This window comes from Ostrea edulis, chromosome 4 (genome assembly GCF_947568905.1).
Source record: "Ostrea edulis chromosome 4, xbOstEdul1.1, whole genome shotgun sequence".
Taxonomy (NCBI): Eukaryota; Metazoa; Mollusca; class Bivalvia; order Ostreida; family Ostreidae; genus Ostrea; species Ostrea edulis.
Genome location: NC_079167.1, coordinates 48,413,800 through 48,419,414, shown reverse-complemented (window position 1 = coordinate 48,419,414; position 5,615 = coordinate 48,413,800).

Below are 5,615 nucleotides of genomic sequence, written 5' to 3'. Positions count from 1 at the left end.
TTTGGTTAAACTGTAAATGTAAATCCAATCTAGCTCACATATTTTATCAATTTATTGTCTTTGTTGTTCTTTTTTTTTTTTTTTTTTTTACCTGTATACACTTCACATGCCTTAGACGCAAAATCTTCGACCGGGAACTTCCGCCAGAGTTCGTAGGTGACGTAATGAGGCCGCGACAGGGAGTTTGGATTGCAGCCATCAAGGTAAGAATTGCTTTGGCGGGCTTCCGGTTTAGGGATAATTCCTTAAAGTATTCAAACTAATATATATTGGAAAGAGACATCTCTTTCTCTTTAAGAGATATCGCTTTTTCAATATCTCTTATACTTTGACAGCTATCTCTCCAGGAATTCTTAGAGAGATATCTCTTTAAGTGAAGGATATATCTCTCAAAGTAAAAGAGATATTTCTCAGAGTAAAAGAGATATATCTTTAAGTGAAAGAGATATCTCTCAAAGTGAAAGAGATATCTCTCTAAATGAACGTAAAACAATATTCTAAATCAAAGAGATATCTCTCTAAGATAAAGAGGTATCTCTCTAAGTGAAAGAGATATCTCTTTTTAGAAAGATATATCTTAAGATTAAGAGATATCTCTAATTTTAAAGCGATATCTCTTTAAAAATAAGTGATATATCTTTAATTTAAAGAGATATCTTTCGAATGAATATTAAAAGGGCTTGCCATATATATGCTGCATATGTGATCATCATTTTTTAAATGCATGTTATTTATTCGTTGCGATGAAAGGTGATGATACTGCTAATACATGTACCTGAACGCGTTACCTATATAAACACATCCCGTCATAGATACCGCCGCTGAAAAAAAAAGAAGTTAGAAATCAGTACGAATCCTACTGTTATTCAAATAGTTATTTTCAACTGAATACAGAAACTACAATGTATATGTAGAACTGAAAGGGACTGGTTCACGATTTTTTTGGGGGGGGGGGGGGTATTCATTTCCGATGTTAAATAATTCATTTAATGTGGACAGCCAAAATGTTGACCCTCTGAATGCAAGAATAAAAGCAATATTTTAACCTTGAATCTGTGTTATGTAAACAAAGATTCGAGTCTTTTTATGTATACAAACTAGTGATTTTGTAATATATAGCATCTTAATTTTGCATAGTCACAAATTTCAACTTTTAGATGACATATTTTACCCAAAGAATGCTTGAAATGTGAAAGATATAATAAACTTTGATCGATATCCATCTCTTAAGAAAATTTCGTAAACAAGAGATACCGCAATCTATATTTACAAAACAAATAATGAATATTGCTGATATTCATATTTTCATACATGTTTTAAAAGGAAGTCAGACATTATGACGATGTAGAGAACCTCCTTAAGTAAATTTAGTAAAAAGGGGTAAATATTTTGCATTTAAAATTTCCAAGTATAATTGTAATACTAGAATAAGATATTTAATAAAAATTTATACCATATTGTCAGTCTTGGCATTTATGGAGCACCATAATTGTGAAGATATCTTCACAATTATTTGAAGATATGAATTTATTTGATGCGAGCAATAATTTAAAGCTCTCCTCAAATAATTAATGATATCTTTAATTCTGAATTATTGCGCGCATTAATTGAATTGATGATAGTATTACTTCTTCAGATGAATTGATGCGCGCTTTAATTGAATCTCTTCAAATGAATTAATGATATCAACAATTGAATGGATGCGTGCTACAATTCAATTGAAGAGAGCAATAATTGGTATAATGCGCGCATTAAATCAACTGATGAGAATAATTGAATTGATGCGCGCATTAATTTATTTGATGAGAGCAATAATTGATTTAATGCACGCATTAATTCAATTATTGGTCTCTTCAATTGAATTAATGATATCTTTAATTCATTTGAAGAGAGCAATAATTCTTTTAGAGAGAGTAACTATATAATTAAAGATATCTTCAATTCAACATATCCACAATTGAATTAATAATCTCTTTAACAGAATTGATGCGCGGTAGACTTGTTGATTCAGTTGCTGGCTCATTTAAGTATGCATCTTTTATTAAAAAGATTGTCCTTGTTATTAGTATAGCAAGATAGGGAAGGAAAAGCTTGTTCAGCCACGTATAATCCTGGTGTTGTTGCATAGACTTTCCCCCCAGAAAAACGGTCCCGGGATAGATTTTTACCCATAGGGGGAAAAAGCGTCCCAGCATATAATTTCCCCCTATGTACAAAGTCAGTATAGAGTCCCCCCCCCCCCCCCTGGGCGGAAAAACTGCCCTGGTATAGAACCCCAACCCCCCTCCGGTTTCCGGATTTCATTTGTTATAGTTTAATGAAATAGATGTGCACTCATTGAGATTACGATATTCATAAAACAAACGAATATTTTTTTGAGATGTTGCAGTAATTGGATTTAAACGCTGAAAACTTTCAAATGCATATCAAATACAATATGCTTCCCAAAAGACTTTAACGATGGTCAATATGAAGTTAGGATTTTTCGTAAAAAGTCGACTAAAAGATATAGCCTACAATTAAAATATCTGAAAAGTCAAACTGTACAAATAAAAGTAATTTAATTTTCTCGTTTATTTAAATTCAAAATTTTAAATTTAAAAAACATTAACTTCTTCCCAACTTCACTATTTCAAATATAAGATGCATGTACTAGTACATGTAAATAACGATAAAGACTTAAAGCTGACATGAATTAATAAATATAGTATAATTCTATATGTGCGCCATATTTCTCTGCTAATCCGCCAAATTAGTTGGAATTTTTATTGTTATATGTATAAAGGTTCGCATGGTATATAAGGGGACGAGCTTTGCTACGCTTCACTTCACATCAGTGTCTTCGATTTACTTGTGCGGGTAGCTTCGACAGGTAACACGTACATCTCCGATACTAATTTATAGGACATCAAGAAGAAATGAAATCACGTTTTGGAACACACGCAGTGCTCAAAATTATAATAAACATATCGTACAGTAGTAAATCATTCTAAATATATATATTTGGATAAATATATATAGAATGCCTTTTCTTTACGTGAACGTGCGTACATTTGCAGTAAATATGTCAAACTATACAAAAATGCGGAGAAATATTTCATCTTTTATCTATTGATAAAATGGAATAAGCAAAGAGTATACAATCTATACCATTCACAATTACTTCAAGTAAAAGGCAAAGACATAAATATTACTGTACTTATAAAAATGGCATGTATGCTCGCCATGAAAATGCATCGAATGCGGACGGCTATTTACCTGGGCCTACTCGTAATATCTGTAAAGGACCGCAGATGTACGTGTACACTTGTCGAAAATACTCTAAGTAGCAGTAAACTCCCTTTATTTGCATAATCCATGAAACAAAACGATAAACTCCATTTGCATTCCAACAGTAAACAACATTGTCCATTGTACAGACTGCGACACACTTAGCCCATGCTGATCAGCTATCTTCAATCAGGGGAAGTATCAGAGTATAATATTTACCCTGTATTGTGCATGAATCCTTATACCATATAATTTACTGGTCAGAGTATTGCAGATTTATAAATCAGGAAATCATTTAGGTACATAAATTTGCATATACAACACTGTAGAGTGTATGGGATGAGAGAGAGAGAGAGAGAGAGAGAGAGAGAGAGAACCGATGATCTTGTAATAATCCTGCTCTTATTAAGACAAATGATATCGTTAATTCAATAAAAAGAGAACAGTACTAGTAACTCAATATTGCTCTCATTAACTGATAATACAGATTTATTTGATTCATTTAAAGCACGCAATAATTAAAAATTAAACATATATTTAAATAATGTTATTTTCAATTACTTCATTTTATGCTAATTTGGCGCTCAATAGATCTTATATATCTATGCCATTTTGCGCTATTACATTCTGCGTCGAACTCGACGCAAATTGTACTAATGCAAAATGTAATAATCGAGTTTATCATATTATGCGTCGTTATCAAACATCAAGGGGAGAGGACAAGGGTGTCTGTCACCCACCTTTAATAACAATATCCATTTTTTGTTAGTTTGTAATGCAAATAAAAGATACATTGAGTGACAACCCCTCCCCCACTTACCCCAGCTTGAAAGTTCTCATATAATAGTAGAAGACACACACCACCACCAATTAAGAAAATAAGGATATGAGGCACTCATAGTAGAGGACTCTAACCACCCAATCCGACCCCCAACGATTGAAGAAAATGAAGTGTAGGGGGAAATTATTGAGGTAGTCAAAGTAAAAGACCCTTTAACCCTTCACCCCCACATTAGGACTTTGAACATCGGACAAAACATCTTGGTTTGTTTGGGTGTTTTGTTTTATTTTATTGCTGTTTTCGTTCATCTTTTTTAATTATTATTTTGAATGGCAAGAAATTTTGAAGAATCCAATTTTCAATTTTTTTCCCTGTTGTACCGCCCCCCCCCCCCCCCCCCCCAATGAAAAATTACGATACATGTCTGGTTATTACTAGCTGCAATAATGTAGCCCTATCCAATTTTTTTTAATTCTGACGTTTTCGGGATAGGGCTACAATTCCATAGGATCTCCGTAATGGTGCAAAATAATTTTATGAATAACCGATAATAAACTCTGTGTATTAGTCCCAAATGTTGTTTACACCAAAAGGAGTACCAACTTTGTGCTCGGGCATGTCTAATAAAGGTGTTTTTCATTAAATACAATGTACAGCATGCAAAATTCTTCGTCTGTTCCGCCATGCTTGTTATCGCGAGATCTCGTAGGTGGATCTAATGAAAAACCTAAACATTGACAATCAGCGCGAAAATGTAGTTACTCGAGCCACTTCGACAAAGAAAGGAAAATCATATTGTTGCAGAAAGAATTTACACTCTGCTGTTCGGTTTTTAACTTGATATTAAATTCAAACCTTTTCAATACCGACGAAATAGCTTTCGCCTCCATACTTGTCCTTTGATGTAAATACTACCTTATATGGCATATGCAAATGACTTGACAATCGGAAGTTTATACTTCAGTACATCAAACATGGCGCACAAATATGAATCGAGAAATTGGAATTTATCGAAATTGTTGAAAATGGCAGAATAGAGCCTCACAAATCTTAAGTTGCAGGTTGTAAATTTATATATTGACTAAGAAACATAGAATATCATTTTATTTACGTAAAGAAAGTCAGGAAATGTTTAGAATGAGGAGTGAATCACTCCCGCATTTGCACCATTACGGAGATCCTAAGGAGTTGTAGCCCTCTCCCTAAAAAAAAAAAAAAAAAAAAAAAAAAAAAAATCAGAGAGGGCTACATGATTGCAGCTAGGTTATTACATGTACATTTTGCTTTGCAACACATGCATGTATACTAATTGTATGGTGCATGTAGAATTGCACCCTTTACCAAGTTTTCCTTCATTTACACAGTGTAAGGAATGGTAAACCAAAATCACAAAACAAAATGCATAAAGACCAAGATATTTTCAAGCGTAGGAACGTCATTCATGAATACATAAATACATGTATTCAGAAAAATCGCATGCATGCATTGCAGGACTATAGCATTTGTGTGTTTTAACGTTTCTGTAACATGCCATAATGATTACTTTGAGGCTTGAGTGTAATTT